This window comes from Physeter macrocephalus, chromosome 13, assembly GCF_002837175.3.
Source record: "Physeter macrocephalus isolate SW-GA chromosome 13, ASM283717v5, whole genome shotgun sequence".
In the NCBI taxonomy this organism is placed as follows: domain Eukaryota; kingdom Metazoa; phylum Chordata; class Mammalia; order Artiodactyla; family Physeteridae; genus Physeter; species Physeter macrocephalus.
Window position 1 is genome coordinate 72889363 of NC_041226.1, and position 12433 is coordinate 72901795.

Here is a 12433-nt window from a genome sequence, read left to right on the forward strand (position 1 = left end):
TAAAGTGTTGCTATTACTACTGAAGCTGATCTCTGTAATTTCACTACTCCTACATGGGCAGCCCAAATGCAATCTCAAACTCCAAACCCAGACTCCAAACAGAACTCGTCTATGGAATAATGATTAGAAGCCTGGTCTCCAGACCCAAGTACCTGGATTAGATTCTTGTTCTTGTTCTGCTGCCTCCTTGCTGTGTAGCCTAGGACACATCATTTAATCTCTCTGAGCCTCCACTCCCTTTACCACAATATTGGAATCATAATGGCTTCTCCTTCATAGTTCTGATGAGCATTAAATGGATTCACATATGTTGTGTGTCTGGACAGTGCCAGACACGTGGTAAGCCCTCAGCAGATCTGGTTGTTATTAGCTGTATTACCTCCAGACCCTTTCCACCTGCTTCTCCCCCGACCTGGTGCCCTACTATCCAGCAGGTTTCCTGTTTCCTTGGGGACCCGAGGGCTAGAGCCTCCTATGCCGCCATCTTTCTGATATCATTCCTCATTTCCTCGATTTCTAATCCATTTTCACTTCCGTCTCCTCTCTCTTCTTTTCTTTCTTTTTTCTTTTTTTTTTGTAATCCCCTCTTCTCTAATCAGTGTCACCTGGCCCCAAGTACTTTTCAATTTAACAATGCTTTGTAAAGATACTCAGACACTTTGGGTGCACAAAAATATTGCTAGTCAAGGTTAAATGGTATTTAGAATTGATATGAAATGAAGGTAGTCAAACTTAAAAGAGAATTAAACTCTTCCAGGGTAGTCTCTTACTATTAGGAATCAATATTTAGACAAACAGCATCTCTTACTGAATGCTTAGCTAGATTTGGAAAGAAACTCTTAGTTTCTTTATGGTTTAATCCAGAGATTAAACTGTATAACCAGAATACTCAGTAAGTAGTACACGAATAATGACACTGAAGCCAGGGCCAGCTATGTAATCTGCCAGGTCCAATGCACATTGAAAACGCAGAGTCCCAGCTGAATGGGGGAATCAATCTTCCCTTCCCACCAGCTCCTCTGCCCCGACCCACAGCCGGCCACCGACCCTCAGGGACAGCAGCCTCCTCCCGGGACACACTCGGGACCTACATGGGCAGTAGGCAGTACCTGGAGGGGGTGGACCAGAGCACCCAGTGCTGCTGGCCTCCCAGACTCCTCAGGTGCGTGCGGACACTGCCCACTCAGGTGCCCACATCCAGGCCCCCAGCCAGGGAGAAGGCGATGGCAAAATGGGGGCTTCCTCCCAACCAAGCCGTCCTGTCAGTTGCTGCCTCGACTGAGAGTGGGCAGGTAAGAGGTAACCAAGAACCCATCCCAGGAAGGGGGAAGGAGGTGAGACAGGCAGAAGCACGTGGGAGCCAGTCTCGAAGCCCCCAGCACGTGCTCCCTTCAGAACACAGGTTCAAGGATAAAAGTATTAAGAATTTCAAGACAGCAATTACCGAGCATTATACCCCAAGCACGGAGCTCTTCTGAGTGAGTTCAGTGCAACTGCACTTGTCACTGCTGAGGCAATGTAGTTAAATGTCAACTGAAAAGGAAAATAAGTATATTATCCATCAAAGCTAAGGTTCTCACTACTCAGCCATAAAAAAAAAGAATGAAAGAAGGCCATTTGAAGCAACATGGATGCACCTAGAGATTATCATAGTAAGTGAAGTAAATCAGACAGAGAAGGACAAATGTCGCATGCTATCACTTATACGGGGAATCTAAAATATGACACAAGCTGACTTATTTACAAAACAGAAACAGACTCACAGACATAGAAAACAAACTTACAGTTTCTACAGGGGAAAGAGCGGGGGGGGATAAATGAGGAGGTCAGGATTAGCAGATACACACGACTACATATAAAATAGATAACCAACAAGGACCTACTGTAGAGCACAGGGAACTATATTCAAACCATAATGGAAAAGAATGTGAAAAAGAATATATAAAAGAAATGTATGAAAGAAACTGAATCACTTTGCTGTACACCTGAAACTAACACAACATTGTAAATCAACTATCCTTCAATAAAAAATTAAAATTAAAATTTTTAAAAAGTTAAGATTCTATTTCTATTCTTATCAGTCATTAACTAGTGTTACTCGGTACCTACTGAGCCTTGTATTGGAATTAACTAGGATTTCTGCATTTTAGAAAGATGGAATCCAGGTACATACTTAATTGCATGAAACAACCTTTCTCGAATAATATTGGATTATTAGGATACTGATGATGAGAAAAAGGAGGAAGAAGAGGAGGTGGGAGAAGAAGGAGGGGAAGAGGAAGAAAGAGGAGGGAAAATAAGAGGAAGAGGAGGGGAAAGAGGGAGGGAGGAGAGAAAAGTGGAATAAGGTGGAAAGACCAAACAGAGCTCATATTTTTAGTAAATCCCAACAATTCCTACTAATTTCTTCTTGCTGATAAAAAAAATCATATAATATGTCAATTAGGCATGATTAGACAGAATTCAGACAGAATCATGTCAATTGTTTATGTCATTAGTCACATAACTAGTTTAACTTGCTCTGAGTTTTCCTATTATAAAGCAAATATAACACAATTTACTGAAAGCATTTTACCAGGCTTTAAGAACACCACGAGCTATTACTTTTGTTTCCTAGGCATATGTTTATGCAATTTTACTTGCATAGTGTGTTTAGCTTGTTTTTTTAAAAAAAAAATACTTAACAATGATGTTTCTGCAAATGTTCTTATTTACAGGTTGAGCTGTAGTTATAAAAACTCATTTTGTTTGCATCTGACTTTCAGAGATTGTAGAATGACATTTATATTAGCTACCCCCCAAAATGAGTTATGTTTTACTGCTGCTATTACTCTTATTGGCTCTAAGCAAGACAGAAAATCAAAGTTAATCTAAAGAAGCTAATAATGTTGTGTTAGTTTCAGGTGCACAGCAAAGTGAATCAGTTATCCGTATACATATATCCACTCTTCTTTAGACTCTTTTCCCATCTAGGTCATTACAGAGTATTGAGTAGAGTCCCCTGTGCTATACAGTAGGTCCTTATTAGTTCTCTATTTTATATATAGTAGTGTGTATTTTTAAGGATGTCCATTTTATGTGTTACTTGTAATGATCTTCTTGAATACTATTAAAGTACCAGTCCAGTAGTCTGCTCTGCCTTTCCAGTTTTGATATTAATTTATGACACATAAACACATTTTTAAAAAACTTTTTTCCTTACCCTACAAAGAACCGTGACTGTTGGGTATATGAGATGAGCTCTGATGACTGTTTGTTGAGTGCCTACCATGAGCTGTATATCTTCTAAATATCATGTAATAATATGACACTCACAAGAGCCATGTGATGTAAATGTTACTCATCCCCACATTGTCTTGTTTAACAGATGAAAAAACTGAGGTTCAGGTAGATTAAGCAATTTGACCAAGGACGAAACAATCCCTAAGTGGATTCAATCCATTCCTGAACGACTCCAAAACTGTTGCTATTTCCTGTCTGCGAGGCTGCCTTCCTTCTCATGGTGGATAACTTTATATTTCATCCTGTGCGACAGTTGTCAAATTTTTAGTGTGAAAAGAGGTGCGGTACACGTTTAATAAGCCTCAGTGTTTTCCAAAATAAGCTTCCTAATATCCCTGATTACATAGGCATAAGTTTTGACGTTCTTTCATTGAGCTTGAATTTAGGAGCTCTAATAATCAGTACCCTCAACTCAAAAACAACAGTAGTTTAAGCCTTTGAAGTCTCTGACGTTGGTTCTACTTGAGTCACAGTGGGGGTAGGGTGGAGGGGGTGTTGGCCTAGGTTCATCGTAGCCATCTGAGGGACTAGGACCCTGAAGAGGGGAAGCTTGCCTGGCAAATGAGAGTGTCCTGCTTTATGACGAAGAATTCGAAAAAGATGGGTGGTGCCGCTTCCACTGTTATCCACCAACAGGACAGTTGGATCTTTTCCCCTTGTTCCATAAGTGCCTGGGAGTGAGTCTTCAGATCTGTCGGAGCATGGGAGCCAGTTAAAAGGAACCAAAACGGGTGGTTTCTGATTCCTTTAGCTAACATAGGAGCCATCCAGAAGAGTTGAAGTTTCTTCATGTATAAAATAAATAATTTGGACTGTGATGCCTTTAATTTTCTCTAGCGTACGGTGCCTAATACAGCACCCAACAATACACCAGGAATTAGAATTTTGAGGAAGTAAATGTCTGAGATTTTCAATGTTTTGAAACGAGAAATTTTACCTCCCTGTGACTGTTTTTAAATGTTAGAAATGATCAGTATGTTCTACAAATATCTACTCTACTAAAAAGCTCGGGGAAAAAAATTCTTTTCAGAAAAATCACTTCTATAGTTTATGTATTAAGAAAATCTATTTTGAGGAAAAATTTGCCAGTCTTCCATTCCTGGCAATGTGAATGACAGAACCAGATAAATTGCATATACACTCTGACAAATTTTTCAGAGATCTATCACTGTATTATTTAATACAGTTAAACAACAAGGAACCTACCAGGAAATTGTGCAGTCAAAGCTATGAAAGGTGTGGATGCAAACCCAGTCAGTTTTAGAGGAAATCTTGAGCTACGAAACTCCAAGTCCTGATCTATAAAACTCAACCACACGCCATGAATACACAGAGGTACCAAAACTGCCAGAAGACAAAGGATGAAAACGTCCAACAAGATTTTTTCATTGTATAAGTGTTTATTACAACACAGATTTTAGAGGAAGACACTTTGTTTTTTTAGCAGGAAAAACACATTTTTCTTAATTATAATAATTCCTCTTAGCATTGTCTGGTAGGTCTCAAGGCATTTAAATACGCTCTGTCAGTGTAAAGACTATATAAGCTGTATTACATATTTATTTAATATAGTCATTAATAATATTTTTTGAATCACAGATCCTTTGAGGGAGGTGATGAAAGCTCTGGATCCAATTTTCAGGAAAATAAGCCAGTTGTGCCCCAAATTGCAGGTGATGCATGGACCTCCGGTTAACAATCGTGTAGCTGCAAATATCCAGGAGCTACTCAGATCTTTAAACATATGGATATTTACTATATATTATTTCACGTAGTATAATATAATATATATTTATCTTCTGCAACAGAATAGTTTGAGACTATTTTGCAAAGGGAATCACATTATATAATAATTTATTACAAAACTAAAATTACAGGAAATAAAAATGATTTAGACTTTATTATCTAACTAGCAGGGTTTCACTGATCTCTGATGGATAGTGTAATAATATAATAAAAACCAGTAAACAAAGAGAAGAACATTTTCATAATGAGCAAATTTAGAATATATTAGGATTTGAGGAAACTTCTTTTCATAATATATCAAATTACCATGAAACAAGGGAATATAAAAATTTTTAAAAATTCAGTTTGCTTACTTCAGCAAAAATGACTTCAAGATGGTCACTAGTTGTCCACCCTTTGCTTGACTGTGACATTTGTCAAATTTTAGGGGCAAGGAACCATTTTTTCATTCGTTCACTTTGTCAAAAACATCCCGTTATCGCCCATGAAAATATGGACCGTCCAGGCTCAAAACTCTCTTCAAAACCCGACCTTTACCTTAGTGCCATGTGCTGCTGCAGAAGAGCAAGAATTCCTTCCAAGAAGAAGAAGCTTCGAGAAAGGAGGATCACCGTATCTGGCACGCTTGTGGGTGGAAATACAGGTTCTTCAAGGAGCTGCTTTATCTGCTTCATCTTTCTGTTTTTCCCCCATGACAACTCCATGGTGACTCACTCAGCAAGGAGGCTGACTGAAGACACACGCGCGCGCGCACACACACACACACACACACTCACTATAAGGTTCCGGAACGTCAGCCTTGCACACAGTGCACACTGTGTATAATGGTCTACAGAAGCCAGTGCTTTTTCCTGCAAAGAGCAGCTGCTCCATGTTTTTGCAGGGAAATGAAATTCTTTTCTTGTTGCTTTTTCCCCTGTAAGTTAGAAGCAAACACTTGCCACCTGGACTCTTTCTGGTCTTCAGCTTCTGTCTGATGCTAAAGCAAGCCTGGTAGGCCAATGGATAAAAAAATATGCTTCTAAGACCCAGACTAAAAATAAGAGTTAGGCTTGTTCATGTTTTACTCATATTACTGAAACAAAGCCTTAACCACATTACAGCTTTACAATTTCAGGACCAGCCTTTCAAAATCAGGGAGGACAGCCAATCGAATTGCCTAATCCTGGATGCATATTTCTCTCTTTGAATTCTTCCAGTAATTGTACATATAGCACTTTAAGGTGCCCTATAACATCAGCGTGTTTGTAGCTGTGTGACTTATTAACCAGATTATATAACACCTCTCTGATCATTATACACATCCTTTCCTTCCTCATACATCCAAGGTCCTTAGGAATGTGTCCATCCTTTTGTTGAAATGAGCGTCAAATATGTGATTTGCTTTCAAATCTATTTACAAACAGCACGTAGATCATAGACTCTAATTTCTCAAGCTGGTTGAGCAGAATTAAGAATATACAATTCTTTATGATGAGTAAATGAAAGGTCACGTAAGACACTCAGCGTAGTGCATGCAGGTACCCTGCAGGGCCTTGATCAGTTGCTATTTTGGTTGTTATAGCCTACTCATCAAGCTCAGCAATTTGTAAGTTATAGGAGTTCAGTAAGTATTTGGCTGGATAGCTGAGTCAATGATTGAACAGAGAGTTATCTCAGCCCTGCAAACAGAGTTTTTGAAAATAATTGCCTCGCATCAATAAATTAATTAAGGTTTGCTTGAGAGTTTTCCATACACATTAATATTAGAACAGAGGAAGATTTTATGGACTATACACTCCACTCCAGCGAGGTTTAAAAGTTCACACTAGTCCTGGGACTTCCCTGGTGGTGCAGTGCTTGGGAGTCGCCTGCCAATTCAGGGCACATGGGTTTGAGCCCTGGTCCGGGAAGATCCCACATGCTGCAGAGTAGCTAGGCCCGTGCGCCACAACTGCTGAGCCTGCGCTCTGAAGCCCGCGAGCCACAACTACTGAGCCCACGTGCCGCAACTACTGAGGCCCCCGCGCCTAGAGCCCATGCTCTGCAACGGGAGAGGCCACCGCGGTAAGAAGCCCGCGCACCGCAAGAAAGAGTAGCCCCCGCTCGCTGCAACTAGAGAGAGCCCGAGTGCGGCGGTGAAGACACAACGCAGCCAAAAATAAATACATTAATTAATTTTTTTTAAAAAGTTCACACTAGTCCTGATAGCTGCGTGTCTTCTATTAATCCAGACCAAGACCTACTCTTTAAAAAATCATTGATTAATATGATAGATGACTCAGTAGGAAATGTGATCAATGGAAACTTCACTCCACATTCTCAAGGGACCATAAGAAGCTCATTCACTAAAGGTGAGGTGACCCTAGACCCTAGTACACTATTTTCTCCAACTGACGAGAACCTGATTTTTAACACAAAAATACATAATATGCCTATGTCTGCATTCATTTAAGTGCAAGAATAAGGAAATATAGAACATATTAAGTATATATTGCTTACATTATAAGGAAAGTTAAGTATAAGAATAAGGAAATAAATGCAACCTGGGTTGATGTAGGTCGTGACTAGAGACCAAGCAGTCGATTGGGAAGACGGTGAAAACTTAATTGCTATTATAAATAAATATTGTTAGTTTTCTACTTCATTTGAGAAGGGCAAGCTTTTACCTCACCTCAGGTATTAAAATAATATTGAGTGGGCCTTGATGTCTAGAGGAAAAGATGTTTTCATTTCACTACCATGTGAAATTATAGGTTATTTTCCTTTATTCCCTGATCTATTTATTCGATCGATATTTACTGAGTACCTACTAGTTGATGGGAGGGTAGCTTGTAACCAGCCCCTTATATGTGTGGTTCTTATGTGCTGTGATTATTGAATTGGCAAGATCTTGTTATACCATGGGGGCAGAGAGATGAACAGTACGTAAAAGGTAATATTTCACAGGAAACAGGAAGTCATTCATTTTAAGAAAAGGGATCTTTCTGAGCCCAGAAATCAGAAACAAACAGGAGGCTATAGCTGGGCAGAATTCAGTATAAAATACTATGCCTGGAAGACTAGAAAGGTCCCTTGGCCTGAATGTGCTACAAATCAATACAAAGGGAGAATCTACTTTCTTTCTGCAGATTCGTTGGTCCTGGTTCTACATAAGAAGGATTCAGAATAAATGTTAGGGTCCCGTGTTGTTGTATATGTCTCCTTCGAGACCTCAGCTTATCACGAGCAATCATCAGTGTGTAGGCAATAAGAGGAGACAATGTCTTGCATACAATTTGACCAGTTATATTTGGAATGCTGCTGGAACTCAGAGGAAAAGTAAGTGATACATTGGGTTATGTCGGGATGTCATTACTGAGATGGGATTTGAAGACTGAACAGAAGAAAGTAGAGACATGCTAGGAAGCAGGAACAGCATCAGTAAAGGTACAGAGGCGTAAAAATATTTGTTTTATTCAGGGACCGATAGTGAGTAGTCTGATGTGGCTAGGAAACAAGGAGAAGAAGTAATAGATTAGCAAAACAGTTGTTAATGCCTTTAATAGTGGAAAAGCACCTTCCTTAAAACAGAAGTTTTAGATGTGGAACCTTGAACGAGCATCCTAACCATTTAGGACCTCAGCATCCTCAACTACGACGGAAACAAAGGAAGGTAGATAATCTCCAAGACTCTTCTCGGTGTGAAACACTCAATGAGTTAGGAGACAATCAAGTGAAAAATGTACCTTAATGTAGTGCAGATATTTATTCAACAAGTTTTTGTTATGTCATGAACTACACAGCACAGTGGGGAGAAAAGAAATGAAACCAACACCGAGGATTTTTAGGGCAGTGAAAATGTTCTGTATGATTCTATAATGATGGATACAGGTCATTCATTACACATTTGTCCGAATCCATAGAAGGTACAACACCAAGAGTGAACCCCAGTGTAAACTACGGACTTTCGGGGGATAATCACGTGTTAGTGTAGGTTCATCAGTGTTCTTTGAGGGGCCAATGGTAGGAAGCACCTATTGTGCCATTTTGCTGATGTCACCCTGTCCAGAGCCCTGCATGGCGCCTTCTCAGGGTCCTTCTACAGCAACTAACATTTGAGTGCCCTTGCTTCTGGAATGGGGCCCATGAAACTGCCTTTTAAGCAAATATCTCAATTTCCTCTGAGGCAAATAGCCTGTGAGCCACACGGTGAAAAACATTTCAAACACAAAGCCTTCAAGTCAGACATGTCCCTTCATTTTTGTGTATTTGCTTTTTGGATAGTACAATAATTCCTGCCTTAAAGACGAACACTGAATAACAAAACTACTCCTTATCTAAGATACATCAGGACATCCTGTCTTCAGGCCAAGTCTGAGTCCTCTATCATTAACTGTGATTGCTAAAGCAGACGGCCTCAATTAACCGAGCACATGCCAAAGCTATTACCAATACCAGATTGCTCACATCGTTACCATCATTGGGAAGAGGAAAGAGAAATAAACGGGCCTTTTCAAGCAAGGAATTAATAAGGGGGAATGGCATCACTTGCCAGGAAAATAAAAGCTATTCCTTACGTCAAAAGAGGCTTCACAAAGAAGCGTGAAGCCAAAGTTTGCCAGTGACAGTTAGATACCAGCAATTCTACCATTATCCAGTTAGCAATAGGGTAAGTTCTCAAAAATGTGTTCCCCAGGCCAATAGCATTAGCATCCTCTAGGACCCCGCTAAAAAAAAAAGAAAGGTAACTTCTTGGACCCCTCCCAGCCCCACTGAAGGAGAAACCCTGGTGATTCAGCCCAGCCATCTGCACGGTAACAAGAGCCTTCTGACAAACACAATGAGTGCTGGTGAGGATGTGGAGCAATTGGAACCCTTTGCACTAACAGTGGCAAATATAAAATGGTGCAGCCACTGTGGAAAGCAGTGTGGCGTTCACTCAAAAAGCTAAAAGTACAGCTACCATATGGTCCAGCAATCCCTCATCTGGGTATATATCCAGAAACAGTGGAATCAGGACCTCGAAAAGTTATCGGCACTCCCACGTTCATTGCAGTGTTATGCGTAACAGCTGAGATGCGGAAACAACCTAAATGCCCATGGACAGATGAATGGATAAAGAAAACGCGGCATATACATACAATGGAATACGATTTAGTCTTTAAATAGAAGGAAATCTCACAATATGCAACACCACCACCATGAATGAACCTTGAGGGCATTATGCTAAGTGAAATAAACCAGTCACAGAAGGACAAATACTGAATGATTCCACTTACAAGAGGTATCTAAAGTAACCAAAGTCAAAGAAGCAGAGAGCAGAATGGTGGTTTCCAGGGGTTTGGTGGGAGAGGGGAAAATGGTGAATTACTAATAAATAGGCATAAATTTTCCGTTAAGCAAAACGTGTAAGCTCTGGAGATCTGTTGTGCAACATTGTACAACCTATAGTCAACAATGTATTGAATTGTGCACTTAAAATTGTGTTGAGATTAGAGCTCATGTAAAGTGTTCTTATTAATACAAAATAAAAATCCCCTGGGGATTCAGATACAGGCTAAACGTTGAGAACCCCTAGCGTAGAGAGAAGTCAGGAGCCAGCTATTTCGCCATCATGCTATGACTGAGAGTAAAACAAACAAACAAAAAACAAAGCTAAACCCAAGCGCTTACAGGAAAGGAGGTCAAAAGCACTAAGAAAAAAAACAAAAATAAAAACTCCAACACAAATCAGATTTACATTAAGGAATCTGGTTATTTTCAGACAGCTGAATCAGATGTTTAACCTTTTATAACATCCTACACCTATCTCTGGTCTGTGTCTTCCTCCCACTGGAAAAATCCTTCAGTTCAATTTAATTAGCATGACAGTTTACAAAGTGGGTTCATACACATTATCTCATTTGATCCTCATACTAATCCATGCACTAGGCAGGGATTATTCCCATTTTATAAGTGAGACAACTGAAACAGATTAAGAGATTTACATGAAATCACACAACTTTTAATCAGCAGAGCCAGAGCCTGAATTCCAGACTTTGTCTCATTCCCTAATTCATGCTGCCTTTCTGTCGACTCAACTTACCTACATTCAGGAAATTCCTCCTAAAGGATTTAGTGCAGAATTTCTCAACCTTGACACAATGGACATCTGGTGCTGTTTGCTGGGGATGGGGGCTGTCCCGTGCCTTGTAAGATGTTGAGCCGCATCCCTGACCTCTAACCACTAGATGGCAGTAGCACTCTTCCCCCAAGTTGCGACAACCAAAAATGTCTCCAGACATCGCTAAATCCCTCCAGGACCAGGTGGAGGGTAAAAATCACTCCTGTTGAGAACACTTGATTTAGTTTAACTAAGCCTCCATCAGCATCAGCTGAGAGCTTCTTAAACTTCAGATGGCTGAGCCCCACCCCCTGAGCTTCTGATTCAGTAGGTCTGGTGCAAGACCTACTAGTATTTGCATCTCTAACAGTTCCCAGGTGAGGCTGACGCTGCCGATTCGCGGACCACACTTTGAAAACCACCTGTCTGAACCATTTGTGAGGTCAAAAAGTATATCCCTAAAAAAGATGTTTGCTTTTTAAAATATTTCGTTACAAAACAATGAATTGCCTTGATCCACAGCCAGCAGTTCTATATACAACACCTTCCTGTACACCCACATGAGGTTTCCATGATTAATACATGGCCCTTGAATATTATTTAAACAAAAAGTACTCTGATGCTACTGACTGGAAAGCCCTCATACTTCTTACTTCCTACATCTCTATATGAAATTTTAAAATTTATTAGATCTTCAAATCCCTCTTGTGACACAGGGAAGACAACACTCTAGCTTTTTTTTTTTTTGCCTACCACAGTACTAGAGTTAGCAGGCCAGATCAAGAGGTGAAATGAATAATTCTCTCTCAGAATTATGGGAAGGATCATATTTTATAATGAATTTAAAGTGCTCTCTGTGTGAGAGAGAGAGAGAGAGAAATTCTGAAGTCCCGGGTGTAGAACTTTTGATAGATGTTATTCAGAAGATAAAGCAAATCTGTTTCTGAGGATACAAGATTCTTTTACATTGCTGCCTGGATTTTAAGGAACTATTAATATGTCTCATTCAAGATGTCAAAATCTACCCTCTTAGTTTCCTTTAAAAGTAGATTTTAAAATTATTTTAAGGAGTTTTTATTTAATAACTCAGATTTATCTTTAGAAATTTGAATCTTAAAGTAAGATTTTTAAGGAGGTTTTAAGAGAATAAGTTGGCTTTTATTCAGAAATTTTAGAGTTTTTTTTTTTTTTCTTTTTTGCGGTACGCGGGCCTCTCACTGCTGTGACCTCTCCCGTTGCGGAGCACAGGCTCCGGACGCGCAGGCCCAGCGGCCATGGCTCACGGGCCCAGCCGCTCCGCGGCATGTGGGATCTTCCCGGACCGGGTCGCGAACCCGGTTC